Raw genomic sequence first — 19,609 nt, forward strand, 5'->3', positions numbered from 1 at the left:
ACACCACGATGACCAGAGAGGTAAAGGAAACCATGGCAGGATGGTGCTCACATGCTAATGTGTGGGGTCGTCTCACTGAGCTGGTGGGCAACAGTCCTCCATGCTCATAGCTGCAGCTTCTGACACAGGACAAAAATGAAGGTGAGAAACACAAACCCCCCTCGAGGGTGTTAATACGATATCCTTCTTTTCCTAGTTATCATTCAGCTGAATCTTAGGGGCTCATCAAGGGAATAACTTAGAGGAAAGTGAAATATGGCCAACAAAGCATTCTACAGGACATATCTCCAGTTATTTTCCTGAATGAAACTGACCAGGACCATCATTTTCCTGGACTGGAGGTTCACACCAAGAAAGGGGCAGGAGGATTCTGGGTGCTGACAATGCTGTGTTTCTAAACCTGGGTGCTGATTGCAGCCGTCTATTCACTTTCTGAAATTTCAGTGAGCTGCGCACTTGCATGTTGAAAGAAAGAAAGAAACAGAGGGGGGAGAAAGAAAGAAAGAGGGATGAAGGAAGAAAAGAAAGAGAGGGAGAAGAACGGAAGAGGGAAAGCAGAAAAGAGATAGACAGACTGACTGACAGACCCTGATTGTGTCAAGGGACTGAACTGCGGCTGTTAAAAAGAGTGAAGACATTATGGAATTCATGCACAAGATTTCCTTGGAAGAAAAAGCAGAGGAACAGTGAAAAGGAACTTGCCAATTATTTTCCCGAGGGAGATGGTGATTACTCATTGAAAATGATCTTTAACTTTCTCTAGGATATAAATACTTGAGATATTTCTGAGTGAGAGAACGTTCTGGGGGAAGGAAGTCTTAGAAATAAAAAAGGTAACATTCCAGGCATCTCAAAAATAGGTTAAGTATCTAGAAACACTTAGAAGAAAATTTTGTAAGAAAGAATTTTGTCCTCCTTGGTGCAGAATTTGACACAAGTGAATACCTTGGAGAGTCCATGGGAAGCTAAAGGCCCCAACTCTAGCGAACATCTAAAAATATTCTCTTGGAAAGGCCGAGACTGTAAACAAATAAAGCTCTAAGGGGTGAATGCAGAAGTAGCATTCTCAACTAAGACCGTGGGACGGAGCAAAGCAAAACCCAACCATCCACAATGTTTGCTTCTAGAAAGTCCATTTCATTTGCTTTTGTTGCCTGGCAACACCAACATCTGGTGAAACATTAAGCGCTGGGGAGAGAGCTGCAGGGTGCACAATGAACTGCGTCCAGTGCTGCACTGCACGGAGACCTCTGCTGGACTCTGCAACGGTCTGACCTCGTTCCTACCACCTCTTCCATTCCTCTGAGGCTTGCTGGGTTATTCCATCAGATTCTATGAACAGGTTGACTCTGTGTGCACTGAATGCAAAGGTTTTTTAAAAAGTTAAAAAGAAAAAAGAAAAGCTTCTGGGAAGAAGGCAGGAGACTACTTAGAAAATGCAGCCGGTTCACTCCCTGGGAAGTCACTGTCATGGGCACAGTGTGACCTAAACATGCTCACTCCCAGGACCTCTGGAGCTTTTCTTGCTGGTTCTTTATAGTCGCTGCTGTGGAAATAGACCCAGTTTTTTATTTAGGGGCAACATAACAATGTGAAGATCATAGAGGATAAAAGCAGCTCATTTTTCATTACGATTCAGCATGTGTAGGGAGAATCCTGGAAGGACCAAACTTACTTTGATATGGTGAGAAAAAATACAGAGCACATGCACATATAAATCTGTTCACTTAGAATCTTAGCTAATGCTGCCCATTCAGCCTTCTCTGGACATGGATTCAGTGCTCATTCCTTGCCCAGGGCAGCCATCTGCACCTACCCAATTTCAGTATCTGCAACCTGATTTCAGGCTATCTGGTAAACTTTGAATAGTGCATCCCTGCACACAGCCAGCAAGCCCTTACCCGTGGACTCACAGAGACCCACATGTGGACCCAAAGAGACCCACATGTGGACCATGGGCCCTCTCTCTGCATTGCTTCCTCCTTCTTGACACCTGGTCCCACAGCCTGCCACTGTGGTCATACCTCCTCTGCTCAGTGGACAGCTGGGCTCAGACTAAACTCCAGGTCCCTGTACCGTGATATGCACATTGTTTCCAAGCAGAGAGCTAGTGACCAAGGGGACCACCTTGTGGGCTTCCCTTCTGTTGAAAATTACTCCTGTGCTACCAGTTATTTAGAGATAACTTCCAGATGGATAAATTTAAAAACTGAAGTTAAACATGATTAGAAGAAAACATAGATAAATAGGTTTATAATCTTGAGAAAAGAAAGCCATCTCAGGTATAAAATGCAGAAAAGCACTAGAAAAGGATTGAGAAAATCAACCATATAAAGTTAAATTTCTGTATGACAAAAAATTAAAAGTAATATATATATGTATATATGGCAAATTACTAATACCAAAATGTACTTCTACAACCAATAAGAAGAAAAGAAACAACTCAGGTGAAAGCTGCCTGAGGACTGAACCAGTGATGCCCTGCAGGGAAACACAAGTAGCTGGAAACATATAAAAAGGTGTTCAGTCTCACCAGAAACAAAACAAAACTCAACAGCTTGGCAAAAATTAAAAAGACTGTTAACTCACAGAGTTAATGATAATGTGGGGAAATACATATTCTTATATTGGCTGATGGAAATATAAATTTGTATAAACTTTTAGGAAGACAACTGGGTGCATTTTTTAAAGAAAACACAATTTGACCAAATAATTTCATATCTGGGTATCTAGACTAGAGGAAACCATCATACATCTGCCCAAAGACATACCTATAAGAATGTTTATTTGGTCCTGGACAAGTGGCTCAGTTGGTTGGAGCACCATCCCCATGTGCCAAGGCGGAGGTTTTGATCCCTGGTTAGGGTACATACAAGAATCAACCAATGGCCCTGGCTGGTGTGGCTCAGTGGATTGAGTGTAGGCCTGCAAACCAAAGGGTTGCTAGTTTGATTCCCAGTCAGGGCAGATGCCTGTGCTGTGGGCCAGGTCCCCAGCAGGGGGCATGCAACAGGCAACCACATATTGATGTTTCTTTCCCTCTCTCCTGTCCCTGTTCTCTAAAAAAATAAAATAAAATAAAATAAAATAAAAAGAATCAAACCAATGAATGCATAAATGGAATAAGTTGATGTTTCTCTCTCTTAAATCAATACGTTTTTAAAAATATGTCTAAAAAAAGAATGTTTACTGTAGCCATCACTAGTCAGAATGGAGAACTAAAAACATCCTACTTGTCTATCAATTAAACTAAGTAAACCTTTAGGGGGGGTAATTTTCATTTAAAAAAATCTGTAACTCAGTTTTCCAATCTGTAAATCTTATGAAGCTCATGGAAAAACTGATGTTCTGATTTCTGATGAGTTTGCTATATGCACATGTTCCAGATACTTGATGCTTTTCACTCATTATTGGATAAATGTCAACCTAGAAGGCTGGTCCTGTTCTTTTCTACATTATCACCAGCTAAGTGGAGGCAATCCGGGTGGGGAGAAAAACGACAATGGACAGATTCAGAACAGAACAAGACTTTAGTAGGCCAGAAACAGGGGCCCAGTTACGTGACATAACATTTAACTTATTTCTTCATCTTCTTTTTTGGGCATATTTTCCAATTTTTCCACAATGACCATGTATTATTTTTACAATTAGGAAAAATAATACATTATTAAAAATATTAATGACCTCACACATTGTTCTGTAATGAGTAAATAAGAATCTTAATAATTGTATGTTTGTATTTTGGACTAGATCCTGGAGTAATGCCTTCTTGGGTATTATTTTTCCAAAAAAAATTCTGAGGAAGAAGAGTGAAGACTTGGTTATAGATAAGGGAAGAAATTGCAATTAAGAAGGCACTACAGCCCTGACCAGCGTGGCTCAATTGGCTGGAGTGTCGTCCTATAACTGAAAGGTTGCAGGTTTGATTCCTGGCCAGAGCACATGCCTAGGTTACAGGTTTGATCCCCAGATTGGGCGCAGACGTGTGTGATCCCTGGTCTGGGAGCCTATGGGAGGCAACGAGTTGATGCTTCTCTCTTCCACTGATGTTTCTCTCCCTCCTCTCCACTCTCTCTAAAACCAATGAGGAAAAAAGAAGAATGTGCTAGGAGGGCAGGCAAGAAATCTTAACATTTTTTTCCTTGTGTGATAGATTAAAGGTAGCTAGAGATTCTCTGATATCTTCCAGTTGAGAGGTGGAGTCTAAGTCTCCTCTTGAATCTGAGCTGGCTGTAATAATTTGCATGAAGGTAGAGGAAGTAACTTGAATCTCCCAAGTCTAAGTCGTGGGAAACTTTAAGCATCTTCCTAGAGCTCCTGAAACCCACTCTCTGGGAAACTTGCGGCTCCTGAAGTGTGTGGGAGTCCATGCTAGCCAAGGGCAGAGGCTTTCTGAAAAGAGAGTGGCCAGACCGACTGGTCTAGCTTCTAGCCATGTGAGGCCCTGAACATGGTGGAGCAGAGAGGAGGAGTCAGGCCTCAACAGCAGACATGTGAAGAAAACAGAAAAGGCTGTAGTTTGTTACACAGCTACAGTTAACTTCTGAGGCAAGCTACTTCACTTTCACTTTACTTCTTTTATATCCTCAAGCAAAAACTATGGAGTTGCTTTGAAATTCCTTTCCTCTTAGGATCTATTGTATTACTGCTTTAATAATTTATTTCATCAAATCTGAAAATTTTTGCTTATCTATTAAGATTTTTTAAAAACATGGCCCTACTCAATCTAGTTAATGAAATATCTTTAACACTCTTAAATACAGGAACCACGTTCAGGTCTAATGCACTGTTTGGGTTGTCCATCCTGGAAAACCTGAGGGGGTGAGTGGGTGATGAGGTAGGAGACTCTCTACTCTGGCTTCATAGCATATTCACAATCACTAGAGCAAATCACCTTCATTATTACTCTTTTTCAAAAATTTCTTGGCCATTCTTGTTTGTTTTAAATGAATTTTAAATTAAGTTCAAAAAGAAAGAAATCCTCTTGGGCTTTTAATTGGAATTTAATTAAAATTCCAATTTGGAACAGAGATCAATAGAATAACTTACTTTTTAAAAAAATATTTTATTTATTTATTTTTAGAGAGGGAAAGGAGTGAGAAAGAGAGAGAGAAACATCAATGTGCGGTTGCTGGGGGCTGTGGCCTGCAACCCAGACATGTGCCTTGACTAGGAATCCAACCTGCGATGCTTTGGTTTGCAGCCCGCACTCAATCCACTGAGCTACGCCAGCCAGGTGGAATAACTTACTTTTTAAAAATGATTCTTCTGTCTCTTTCCAGCCAGCGTCAAGCCATGGGCATCTCTTGGGACAACTGGCAAAAGCGCCACGAGACTGGGGCAAGAGGAAGCCCTATCACACGAAGTGAAAACATGAGCAGGGGTGCCCTGCTGCAAACACTAAGATTGGCCCCTGATGCATACACACAGTTCATGTGTGAGGAAGCAGCAAGAAGTACTGAACCTTGAGGCTGGATGTGGGCAACTTTTCCTGGGGCTTAGATTGTTGTACACACACAACAAGGAATGTTGATGTTGTCTACAAAGCATCCAACAATGAACTGGTCCACACCAAGACACTTATAAAGAACTGCACGTGCTCACTGACACCACACTGCACCAACAGTGATACGAACCCCACTGTGTACATCCCCGGGCCACAAGAAGAGGACCAAGTTGACTCTTGAAGAGGAAAAGATTTTAAACAAACAAACAAACAAACAAACAGGATCAAAGTAAATTCAGAAGAAATATGATGAAAGGAAAAAGAATGCCAAAATCAGTTGTCTTCTGGGGGAGCAGTTCCAGCAGGGCAAGCCTCTTGCATGCATTGCTCCAAGAGCAAGCCAGTGTGGCCGAGCAGATGGCTACGTGCTGCAAGGCAAGGAGCTGGAGTTCTACCTGAGGAAAATTAAGGCCCAGAAAGGCAAATAAATCCTCCTCCCTCCTTCCTTTAAAGTTCATGTTAAAAAAAAAAAAAAACGGGACTCCTGGGCAAGATGGAGGCATAGGTAGACACGCTACAACCAAAATAAAGACAACAATTTAAAAACAAAAACTAACCAGTACTGACAGAAAACTGAACTGTATAGAAGCCTGACAACCAAGGAGTTAAAGTAGACACGTTCATCCAGCAGGAAGGGCAGAGTCAGGCAGCCGTACAGACAAGGTTCGAGGCAAAGCGGCAGTTGGCGGGCCCAGCAAGGTAGCGGATTGTGGAGGGGTGCAGTGCGCAATGCAGCTGGCAGACTGGGTGGTCCCACATTTGCGCACAGATAAACTAGATGAAAGTGAGGAGCGAGACAGACAGTGCAACCCAGGGTTCCAGCTCGGGGAAATAAAGCCTCACAACACCAACTGAAAACACCTGTGGGGGGTTGCAGAACCGGGAGAAACTCACGGCCTCACAGTAGAGTTCCTTGGAGAGACCCGCAGGATCCTAGAACATACACAAACCCACGCACTGGGAATCAGCACCCGGAAGGCCTAGTTTGCTTGGAGGAAGCGGCAGAAGGGACTGAAATCTGGCAGAGAGCAGAGCAAGCACCATTGGTCCCTCTTGGACCCTGCCCCCACATACAGCGTCACAACCCAGCAACTGGGTTGCCCTGCCCTGGTGAACACCTGAGGCTCCGCCCCTCACTACATAACAAGCGTGTCAAGATTAAAAAAGAAGTGGCCCAAATGAAAGAACAGATCAAAGCTCCAGAAAAAAATGCAACTAGGCGACAAAGAGATAGCCAACCTACCAGATGCACAGTTGAAAACACTGGTAATCAGGATGCTCAAAGAATTGGTTGAATTTGGTCACAAATTAGATGGAAAAATGAAGACTATGCTAAGTGAAATAAAGGAAAATGCACAGGGAACCAATAGTGATGGGAAGGAAACTGGGACTCACATCAATGGAGTGGATCAGAAGGAAGAAAGAAACATCTAATGAGAAAAGAATGAAGAAATAAGAATTCAAAAAAAAATGAGAGGCTTAGAAACCTCCAGGACATCTTCAAACATTCCAACATCTGAATTATAGGGGTGCCAGAGGGAGAAGAGGAAGAGTAACAAATGGAAAAGATATTTGAACAAATAATAAAGGAGAACTTCCCCAATCCTGCAAAGGAAGTAGACTTCCAGGAAGTCCAGGAAGCTCAGAGAGTCCCAAAGAAGTTGGACCCAAGGAGGAACACACCAAGGCACATCATAATTCCATTAGCCAAGATTAAAATGAAGGAGAGAATCTTAAAAGCAGCAAGACAAAAGGAGAGAATTACCTACAAAAGAGTGCCCATAAGACTGTCAGCTGATTTCTCAAAAGAGACCTTGCAGGCAAGAAGGGGCTGAAAAGAAGTATTCCAAGTCATGAAAGGCAAGGACCTACATCCAAGATTGCTCTATGCAGCAAAGCTTTCCTTTAGAATAGAAGGGCAGATACAGTGCTTCTTAGATAAGGTCAAGTTAAAGGAGTTCATCATCACCAAGTTCTTATATGAAATGTTAAAGGGACTTATCTAAGAAAAAAGATAAAAACATGCACAGTAAAATGACAGCAAACTCACATTAACAACCCCACCAAAAACAAAAACAAAAACAAAAACAAACTAAGCAAATAACTAGAACAGGAATGAACCATAGAAATGGAGATCACATGGAGGGTTAGCAACAGGGGAGCGGGAGGAGGAGAGAGGGGAAAAAAGGTACAGAGAATATGTGGCATGGATGGTAGGTAGAAGATAGACAGGGGGAGGATAAGAATTGTATGGGAAATGTAGAATCCAAAGAACTTATAAGTATGACACAGAGACAAGAATTAAAGTGGGGGAATGTGGGTGGGAGGTGGTGTGCTGGGGGGGAAATGGGACAACTGTAATAGCATAATCAATAAAATATATTTTTTAAAAAAGATGATGTAATAAAGGTGCATTCTAGGGTTAAAAAACAAAAAAAAACAACAATTCTTCCTTCTTTTTACTTCCGTTGAAAGAACTGAAGTTTTGAGACTTGAGAAAGAGTGGGCCAGAAGGCCATAAAAGGACCACCTTTTGCTCTGCATACACAGCAAAGACCAGAGTGGTAAGGCACAAGGAGGAAGAGAGCAGGAATACGCTCTACAGATGACAGCTTTCCAATGAGAGAGGGCTGCTCTGTCTACAAAAACACACAGGCAGATATGGCACAACCTATCCCTGGACACAGATTCAAAAGGATACTGACATCAGAAGAGTGGCTGGAGCTACATCTTTCCTGCTTCTTCCTTTTTCATCTAACGTTACAGAGCCCCCACCCACAACATTTCCTCACCAAGGGCCTCTGGCCTAGGCCTGGTGATGGCTGGTCTAGTTTCACTCCAACTCTGCTGTTGCCCAGCACCTTCTGAACCACCCAGCTGGGCCCACACCCATGCCGGTGCCATTCTGTGGTCTAGCACAGCCCATGATATGGACTGAAGACGCAGCACCATGCATGGAGCAGGGGAACTCGGGCCCTCCACTGCAGCTCCAGGAGTAGGCGTCTCTGCCCTCGGCTCAGCTCCCTAGATTCTCTGCCAGGTTCCACCCCCAGACCCAGACCACGCTCTGGATTCCTGGAGAAACACTCTTCTACAATTTCCTCCCCCTCCTTTTCTCTGCTGCCTTTCTCTTGAGTTGATTACTGCATTTTCATTAATTTCACTCATTATCTTGGCTTACTTTTTCTAAAAATGGTAATGGTAATTTCCAGATCTGGTGGTTCCACTCATCCTAGAATTACCCCATCACCCACTTTCCAGATTATGTTAGTACCCCTAAAACTCACCCTTCTCCTAGCTAGTTGAGTGTTTATCTATAGCACCAGTCACCCTAGGAAATGGTAAAGAAGCCATTTTACGAACAACTTGCACTAATGAGTCGACTCTCCAGGCTGAAAGTAGAGCCCAACCCATGGCTCTTTATAATTAGAACCAGCAAATGTTCATCAAAGCCCTCTCTGTGCACCGTGCTGAGGGGCGGACAAACAGGAAGCCCGGTCCTTGGCCTGTATGATTCACCACACAGTGGGGCAGGCAGAGCAAGACCAACTCTGTGTCTGGACCGTGGAGATGTGATGTGGTTTGGGCTGCAGAGAGAGAGAGCACTGCAGATACAGTGTGGTTCTGAAAACACTGTAGACAAAAGTCTGTTTTTTGTCTTTTTTTAAAAAGCTGATAATATGACTGAATAAAGCCTTGGAAAATTAAGATGTAAATCACTGTAAGGAGGAAAAACCCAGCCCAAATTTTGATTAGCTCCTAGTCTTGGATGTTCCTCTGTCACTAGAGCAGCTGTGTGACTAAGACTATAGTGACTCAACTTTTCTGAATTTTTGTTTCTTCATCTCAAATGAAGTGGTTGGATTGTATTAGTGGTTTTGAAATGACTGGCCATGACAACAAGTGCTGGTGAGGATGTGGAAAAAGAGAACTCTTTTGGACTTTTGGTGAGAAAGCAGGCTGGTGCAGCCACTGTGGAAAGCAGTATGGAGATACCTCAAAAAATTAAAAATGGAATTGTCCTATCACCCAGCAATTCCACTTCTAGGAATATATCTGAAGAAATGCAAAACACTAATTCGAAAGAGCGTAAGCACCCCTATGTTCATTGTAGCATTATTTACAATTGCCAAGATATGGAAGATGCCTAAGTGTCCACCAGTAGATGAGTGGATAAAACCGCTATGGGACACTTACAAAATGGAATACTACTTGGCCATGAAAAAGAAGAAAATTTTACCTTTTGCAACAGTGTGTATGGATCTAGAGAACATTATGCTAAGTGAAATAAGCTAGTCAGAGAAAGACAAATACCATATGATTTCACTCATATGTGGAATCTAATGAGAAAACTGAACTAACATGCAAAATAAGAGATAGACTCAGAAACAGCAGGCTCGAAGCTCTGGGGGCTTGGGATAGGGAATAAAAGGATCAAACAAAAAGGACTCATGGACATGGACAACAGTGTGGTGATTGTGGTGGGGGTTATAAAAAGGACAAATGGTAAAAGAAAAAATACAACAAAAAAAAGAAATGATTAGGTATGGAACCTAGTTCATACTACTAAAGTTCCTGCAGAGCTTTTTCTAAAGTACAGTTTGAAAACCACAAGATTAAATAACCTTTTACCAGCTTCTTTTGCATTCCTCCATATATATTTATTGTGCATTGTCTGATACAATAGTCACTAGCCACATGTGGCTATTTAAATTAGCTTAAATAAAATATAAAATTCAGTTTCTCTGTCATGTTAGCCACATGTGGCCAGTGGCCACCCTTTTGGACAGTGCACACCTAGAGCATCCTCCTCTTCACAGGAAGTTCTGTGGACAGCACAGCTCTGTACTTCCACAAACATATCTATACATTTCCCCTCTTCTTATGCAAATGATAGCATGTTATACACACTGCTCTGTACTGTTCCACCCCTCCCCCCACTTACTAATAGCTAATGATATAGGTCCTTTCACAACACATAGTTACAGTGCAGAGACTAAGAGATTGGATTATGAAACCAGACAAGCATTAAATTCCAGCTGATCACTTACTAGTTGTACAGCTGTGGTCATTTATTTAACCTCTTTATGCCCTAGTTTCCTCATCCTTAAAATGGGTCTGGAATAGATATCTAAGAGGATTGTAATCAGATTATGGTACATGCACAAATAACTTTCAAAGCCTTTAGAGCAAGGCCTGTTATGTGGCAAATAGTCAGTAAATATCAGCCCCCTTTTCATCACCAATAGCTACTTTGTTCTTTTCTAATGGCTATGTATGGCTTATTGTAGAACAGATAAACAGTCTGTTTAGGGTGTGTCCAGTTTTTTGTATTTACTCTGCACACACGTGGGCTGAACTATGCTGGATTCTACTGAATTGCCCTTAAAGAGGTTCTTCCACTTTCTATCTTAAATGCTCCTTGCCCCACAACATAAAAGACTACTTACTTACCTATGCATTCTCAAGAGAATCCACAAGTTTCAGAGAACTACATAAATTTTTTTCCATACTATGATGCTCTAGCACTCCAAATAGAATATTTTTAGTGAGGGGAAAAGTTTTCTTAAGGGAAATGGTACTTCCATATTTTTGGATGTGCTTACTAAGAACATAACATGTAATAAGTGAACAATTTCTTCTGAAGAATTTAGTTCCAAGACCAAGTTTAATTTATACTAGACAATCTTCACCTCCTACCTCCCAGAAAGACTGGATTTAGCCTCTGAAATCACTGCTTGTGGCTAGACTATTTCTTTTCCCCAGATGAACATTTTATGAATAAGAGAACAGAAAAAATACTCTGTAGGTTCACTTGGGACTGTAATTGTCTAAACAGACTCCCATGCTGTCCTGGGGGACGGAGAGGGGATGGCGGTGAACATCAAGCCTCATTTTTTTAAATGACGGCAAGATGATCATTTCTGGTGCAGACGGCGCCATGCTGCAGTACCAGTGGCTGGCACATCTGATCTACATGGGCCCCTGCTGGGACCAATGATGGATAGGGAGGAGGGAGGACAAAGGCTCCTTATATCACCCTCGGCCCAGAGGGGGAAAATATTCTCACAGGTTTTACTCTGAAAATCCTGTTTTACTTCCTGAAGCTGGCAGCACATCTAGCATTTCTATACCTATGAAAAAATGTGTGCACTGGCAACATCTGGATGCAGATGTTTTCTTTCAACAATCCTTTAGAGGCACAAGACTCCACTCACTCGCAATCAAGAGCCTTTAACTGGAGTATAGTTCTCCCTCTAACAGCCTGCCAGATTTTGCCCCCTTGTTTTCTCCTGTGTTTCGCTGGAATTCAGCAGGAAGTGACTCCCTGGGACCCCAAGGCTGCTGAGCTGAGCCCTGCAGTTGGCTTCTGGTCTCCCCAGATGTTGCCTAGGATTGGGGGTGTGTGGGGGCTACATTCCATACCTCTGAGAAAAGGGACAAAAAACCCCAACAAATATCCATGTTAGACAGGCAGACCCTCCCACACAAATATGGGTCTAATTCAGCCCACAGAGCTGTTAAAGGTTTTAAAGCTACGGTGGGGTGTGGTCTCCAGAGCTGTAGCTCTAGGAGACTGCAGGGTCCCTACTGAGTTCCCCCAGGACGAAGGCAAACAGACAGAAAAGCAGAATGAATGACAGGCTGCTACACAGATGAACCTTGAAGACACTGTACTAAGTCAAAAAACCCGGTGTTAGAAGGCCAGGCACTGCACAAGTCCACATAAGGTGCCTGGAATTGGTAAATTCAGACACAGAGAATAGGAGAGAGGTTGCCTTGGGCTGGGGGAGGGGAATGGGGACAGAGTGTCAGTTTGAGAACGTGAAAAAGTTCTGAAGATGGCACAAACTTTAGTTGGAAGAATACGTTCCATACCTAATCATTTATTTTTTTATTATATTTTTCCCATTACAGTTTATCTTTCTAATATCCCTATCCCTGCAATCACCCCTCTGTTGCCTATGAGTGCCTTATCCTTTTTGCTCAATCCCTCCACCCACTAACCCAAGCTGTCAGCCTGCTCTCTCTCCATCTGAGTCTATCTCTATTTTGCTTGTTAGTTCTGTTTGCTCATTAGATTCCACATATGAGTGAAATCATATGGTATTTGTCTTTCTTTGACTGGCTTATTTCACTTAGCATAATGCTCTCCAGGTCCATCCATACTGTCACAAAGGGCACCACAACAACATGAATGTACTTAATGTCACGGAACTTAGCACTACTGTTAAGATGGTAAATTTTATGTTACGTATGTTATTACAATAAAAAGAAGAGATCCAGGACCCCAAGAACAGCTGAGCAAATGAGACAGATCTCATTCTATGCCCCCACAAACACCGATAAAATTAGCTCTGTGGATTTCACTGGACTATGATGAACCCTCCCTGTATAAATAAATTTTCAAGAATATCCTGCCTTCCTTAGCAAACTGCTAAATAATTTCGCTCCATCTGAATGAGAAGTTTCCAGGTATTCCTTTAAATCACTGTCCCGTGGTTCTGTGTGGCTGTGCTGTTGTGGTTTTGTCCCAGTTCCATGCAGTCTGGCAGAAGCATCACAGCCTCATGGGAATCCGACACCACGAGATATGCAGCACCCGTTCTTCCTCTTCTGCCTGAATTTCTCACCACCCTATATCCCTTCCAGGCTGCTACCTAGCCCATCTGCTCCATACTCCAGCTCACGAGGCTCCAGGTTTGTTACAGGGTCTTCCAAGCCCCTCTTCCTCCCAGGCACGAGGACAGCTCTGGACTGCGCTCCCTTGGTGAGAGGCCTGTGTGTGTGGCCTCTGCAGGAGGCCCGAGAAGCTGGGCCGGCTCTGCCTGACGTCAGTCCCTCATGGGGCTTGCTGAACCATTTCTCATGACTCCAACTGGCTTTCTTTAGTTCTACATTTAAAAACTTTTAATTTGATGAAAAAGGACTATTTACTTAAATTTGGTGAGAACTGACTACACCATTATGCTACTCAGATTCTCAGGTAGAATGTCTCAGCCTTTCCCACCTTTTCACCCACACGCCTCACCATGTGTGTTGTTAGGTGACTGGGAATCAGGAAAAAGAAAACCGGTTAGAAAAACATAAAACTGGTTACTAAAAACATAAAATAAGGTAGCTGAAATAAGACCCAATATGCACAAATAAGCTACCAGAAATGTGGACCCCAATAGAGGAACTTTCAGATCAGGCATGAAGCTCAACTATAAGAAATACACCTAATGCAGGCAATTCAGGGAAGACTGTACATAAAATATAAAGATAAATAAAAGCTGAACAGAAATGGAAACAGCAATGCTAGTATCATAACATGTAAACTTTTACGTCAAAAGGTTTAACTGAAAAAAAGGTAAAATCTATGGAGAAAATATGAGATACAAACCTTAAATTTATTTTTCAACTATCTAAAGCAAAAACTCTTAGAAATCAAATATTTTGATAACAACCACAGTCAAAGAAAGAGACTTCAATGTACCTCACTCAAATGTCAGTGGATCGAGGGCTCCACCCTGAAGGGCCAGTCTGGGCTCCAGCAAGGCCCACGAGACCAGTGAGGGGACCCTCCTTACATTTGTGTAACTATAGGTCCTAGCAAGGCCTGCTATCCACAGAAAAGAGCACCCAGTCCCAAGGAAAATTTAAGCCTTCACTTCTGGAGAACAGGAAAATTGAAAATTCTAAATGAGAGGCTTCCCAACTTCTACCCAACAAAATTCCAGGAAACCAGGTTTTTGTTGGTTGGAAGCCACGTGAGAGTCTTGCATGGGTCTGTCCTGTGCCCCAGAGCATAATATGTTCCTTCTGGCCAGGAATTTACTCTGTCACAAACCTACTGGAGAAGGCAGCAAGATACTTACTGCATTTTTTGACCATGTACATATCATAGGGTTTTCTATTGATATTTTTTTTAGAGACAGAAAGAAGAAAGCAGAGGGAGAGGGAGAAAAAGAGGGACACACACACACAGAAACATCGATTTGTTGTTCCACATATTTATGCATTTACTGGTTGATTCTTGTATGTACCCTGACCAGGATCCAACCTTGGCATATCAGGACAGCACTGTAACCAACTGGGCTACTCAGACAAAACATGATACGTTTTTTTGTGCTTGCTAACATCAAAATAAAAAAATCTGGTGTTATCAATTTCATTTGTACCTAAACCAAGCAAAAAGCCAAATGCTCCTTTATTATTAATAGAGTATAAAAAATAATATACTTTGTATCAAAGAATAACCACAAGCAGAATTTCCCCCCAGGTATAATATACCATAGTATATGCATATACTATGGCCAAGTTAGAATTTTATCCCTAAGAATATAAGAATGTTTCCCCCAATTAGGAAACTAATATATAATATAATACAAAATATATTAATTACATAAATGGCTTAAAAGAGAAAACACTTTATAGTTGCTCAACAAATGACAAAAGGAGTTTAATACAACTCTTTCCTATTTCTGGATTTAAAAAACTCCCATTAAACTCAAAACTGAGGTTTCCTTTAGTTGACAGAGTATCAGGAAACAATACAAAAATTACATGTAAAGACTAGATATTACTATGAATGGGAAACTATCCATCATCAATAGCATTCAATATTTTCTGGACTTTCATGAATGCAATAAAAAAGGTACATGAAGCATAAATATTGGAAAGAAGTTATTTGCAATAGTCTAGCTTGAAAACCCTAGGAAATCAGCAAATATAATCAAATAATGAAAAATGTTGAGATGTGAAAATTATAACAAATATATCAATAACAATGACAGCAAACATTTATGGCCCCGTCCTGTGGCCCAGCACCACACTGATAGATGCCCACTGGTCACTTTCTCATTTCTTTGCACAGTAGCAGTCTGTGGCAGAGGACCAAACTAACAGATCCGTGGAAGGGTCTAGAAAGTCCAGATACCTACTAAATTCCCATTTATGCCAGGATCTATCAAGTGGTTAAACAAAGACTGTTAAACAATGATGCTAAAATAAATTACCCTATTCAGGAAAAAAGTTACAATACCATCTAGTAAAATAAACACAAACTGCAAAAGAAGAAAAGGTTTAAATACTCAAAAACAATGATTTACACCCCAGTGACAGATGAAGATTAATATTTTTAAGGTATAACAAGCTCCGAGACTTTAAGGTAAAGATGGTGGATTGAACACATGTACTTTCATGCCCACTTAAAGGTCAGCCAAAACCACTGAAAGATATCTACCCTGCCCCAGAGGCATTAATTGATGGGAAAAGAGGGAATAAAATTCTAACAGCCAAAAAGCAGATAGACCAGAAGAAACTAACAAAAGAGACCTAAGAAAACTAAATGTCAAGCTGGCAATGGGGAAGAGCAGAGACCTTATCTGATTTCACCACACAATCTCCCAAAAGCTCAAGAAACTGGTGGCAGGAGGCGCTCTGGGAAGTGGATAAGAGGTGGGTATTAAAAGCAGGACTGGGCTGCAGGTGCCCCTTCTGTTTTGCACAGACAGAGGCTGGCCCTGCCCCTTACCTGAAGCCTGAGGAGTAAAATGGGGTCCCCAGACAGGGAGCCCATTTTAAATTGCACTTAATGTTAAGTTGCACTTATCTATTTCTGGGTTTAAAAACAAATTCTCTGTGAACACAAAACAGAAGCAAGCTTCTTTTAGTTATCAGAGCATTTCAAGGTGGGCTGTGAGTGGGAGTCTGAAAACACACATCAGGAGTGGTACTGGGACTCAAGCGGTCGACAGCCCCTCCTACCCCCAGTTTCTTCTCTGCTTTGCTCCCCAAGTCCTGGTTGCCAGGCTGATGCCCACGGGAAGGTCCTAGGAGGTCCTCCTCAGGAGAATCTGGACAGTCCAAGGGGAATGCCTTGAAGATAGACATTAGGAGTCTTTCCTGGATGCGCACAGGCGCCAGCCTCCCACTGCAGGGAGCTGCCCATGGAGCCCAGCATGCATGAATCTTCTGAGGAAGTCTCCAATGCACTACCAGTGGCCAGAGACACCAAGGGAACAGAGGCACCTGCAGCAAAGAGCCACAGCAGAAAGAAGATTTGGGGATACACACAACTTATGACTCTCAGCAAGGCGAACTGATGTCATATCTGTGAAAAAACATCAGAATGCTATAAAAAGTCCAGGGTCCAAAAGAGAAGCCCTGGAACTTAAAAATATGATAGCAGAAACATACAATAGGATATTAATCAGCTTTAAAAAAGATTCTGACATGTGGTACGGCATGGGTGAACCTTGAGGACATTCTGCTCAGTGAAGTAAACCAGTCACAAAGGGACAAACACTATCTGATGCCACTTCTATGAGGTCCCTAAAGCAGTCAGACTCATAGAGACAGAAAGTAGGATGGCTGCCAGGGGCCTGGTGGGGAGGGGCGTGGGGAGCTGTTGCTTCATGGGTATAGAGTGTCAGTTCTACGAGATGAAAGAGTTCTAGAGATGGTTACACAACAATGTGAGTGTATTGTGCTTAAAACTAGTGAACTGCACACAAAAATGGTTAAGATGGTAAATTTTGTTATATTTTACCACAATTACATTCAGAAAATTGAAATGATACAAAAAATTATAGCAGAAATGAAACACTTTAATAGATTTTAGAAGATTAAGTTAAGGAAATGTCTCAGAAAACAGAACTGCAAAGACATGGGAAAAAGTTCAAAAAGATATAATTAGGGGACCAGGCTAGGAGTACCAGAGAAAGAAAACAGAGGAGCAAACATTACCAAAGAAATGATTTAAGAAGATTACATCATGAAGAGGTACAGCGGGCACCCAGCAAGGCATGCCACCCTGAAATTTGAGAAAGTTGCAACCAGCAGCTCTGATGAGCTTCTGCAGATGAAAAACATGACATAACTATTTTGTTCTCCCCGCAACACCGGAAACTACAAGGTAATGAGGCAATGGCTACTACAAAATTTGAAAGGAAAATACTTCATGATGTAAATTTTTTTTATCCAACGAATCCATCAAGTGTCAGGGTAAGATAAAGATGCAAAGTAAAAAAATTTACCTTCCATGATCTTTTTCTCAGGAAGATACTGAAGGAACCAAAAAGGAATGCAAAGAAAAAAACAGGACCTGGGACACAGAGGATCAAAAAAAGAGAGAAACCAAGATGTAACAGTAAAGGGATATCCTGGTCTGACAGCTGTGCACTAGCACACAGCACCAGACTGGTGAAATCCCTGACACCTATGGTGGATAGAGATGTTTCATAAGAGTTTGGGATTGAATTAGTGACATGTACCTAGCATGTACCAAAACTCCAGGCTCCCAGAAGGAAAGCAAGTGTTCTGCATAAACCACTGTATCTGTACCACCTATCAAGGCACAGTGGGCCTCTGCCAGTGTGGCTCAGTTGGTTGGGCATCATCCTGCAAACCAAAAGGTGGCCAGTTCCATTCCTGGTCAGGGCACATGGCTGGGTTGCATGTTCCATACCCAGCCAGGGCATGTATAAGAGGCAACTGAATGATGTTTCTCTCTCACATCAATGTTTCTCTCCGCCTTTCTCCCTCCCTTCACTTATCTGTAAAATAAAATTTAAGAAAAGGCAGAGTAAGTCTTCCTTATCAGTTCTGAGAATGGTGGGAACCCTCCTGAAATCCAACTTAGCAGACGCCAATCAAGAGCCAACCCTGAAAACAGCCTTTGTGTAGACAGCCATCAAGGGCCTGTCATGTTCACTCTTGTCTGCACAATGGCCAAAACATGGCTGGCAACAGCATGGGTGCTCTGTATTTCGGAATCATCTTTCTCTCAGTTCTAGTTCCCAGACTACTGGGGAGGGGCTGTTGGGCCGAGCTCAGGCTGGGTGCCTGCCCTTGGACACATCAGTAGTGATTGGGACTGTCCCACTGCTTCCTGGTCAGCCACATACAGCACATGAAGGGATAGAGGTCTCAGCCCATCTGCTACGTAAACAAACTCACCAGTATTTGTACATGATTTAATTGGGTATTTTTGTTAAAAAATAATTTTTTCTACTCAGAGTTTCATTTTATTAATTTTTTTTATTGTTCAAGTACAGTTAGTTGTCTTCATTGTCCTCCCACACCCCCCACCCCAACCATCCCCACCTCTCATCCTCGATCCTACCCCCCTTTGGTGTTATCCATGTGTCCTTTATATATGTTTCTGAAAACCCTTCCCCCTTTTCCCCACTTATCCCTTCCCACCTCCCCTCTGGTTACTGTCAGTTTGTTCTCAATTTCACTGTCTCTGGTTATATTTTGCTTGCTTGTTTGTTTTGTTGATTAGGTTGTACTTATAGGTAAGATCATATGGTATTTGTCTTTCACTGCCTGGCTTATTTCACTTAGCATAATGCTCTTCAGATGTATCCATGCTGTCACAAAGGGCAGGAGCTCCTTCTTTCTTTCTGCTGCATAGAATTCCATTATGTAAACGTACCATAGTTTTTTGATCCACTCATTTACTGATGGGCACTTAGGTTGCTTCCAGCACTTGGCCATTGCAAATTCTGCTGCTATGAACATTGGCATACATAGGTTCTTTTGGATTGGTTTTTCAGGATTCTTAGGGTATAATCCAAGCAGTGGAATTACTGGGTCAAAAGGCAGCTCCACCTTTAGTTTTCTGAGGAAATTTCATTCTGTTTTCCACAGTGGCTGCACCAGTCTGCATTCCCACCAACAGTGCACTACGGCTCGCTTTCCTTCACATCCTTGTCAGCACTTGTTGTTTATTGATTTGTTTATGATGGCCATTCTCACAGATGTGAAGTGGTATCTCATTGTGGTTTTAATTTGCATCTCTCTGATGGCTAGTGAAGTTGAGCATCTTTTCATGTCCCTGGGCCCTCTGTATGTCCTCTTTGGAGAAATGTCTGTTCAAGTCCTTTGCCCATTTTTTAATTGGGTTGCCTTCTTGGAGTGGAGTCATGTGAGTTCTTTATATATTTTGGAGACCAAACCCTTGTCTGAGATATCATTGGCAAATATGTTTTCCCATATGGTTGTTTCTCTTCATTTTAATGCCGTGTTCTTTAGCTGTGTAGAAACTTTCTATTTTGATGAGATCCCATTTGTTTATTCTTTCCTTTATGTCCCTTGTTATAGGGGACATAT

At 42.1% G+C, this 19,609-nt stretch overlaps 1 protein-coding gene and 1 pseudogene across 5 annotated transcripts in view; one reads left to right on the plus strand and one right to left on the minus strand.

Moving 5' to 3' along the window:
• Positions 1-19,609, minus strand: part of SPECC1 (sperm antigen with calponin homology and coiled-coil domains 1) — a 258,495-nt gene that overhangs the window by 27,074 nt on the left and 211,812 nt on the right. The gene's annotated exons all lie outside the window — the stretch shown is intronic.
• Positions 5,296-5,944, plus strand: LOC114515040 (annotated as a pseudogene).

Source organism: Phyllostomus discolor, chromosome 8 (assembly GCF_004126475.2).
Source record: "Phyllostomus discolor isolate MPI-MPIP mPhyDis1 chromosome 8, mPhyDis1.pri.v3, whole genome shotgun sequence".
In the NCBI taxonomy this organism is placed as follows: Eukaryota; Metazoa; Chordata; class Mammalia; order Chiroptera; family Phyllostomidae; genus Phyllostomus; species Phyllostomus discolor.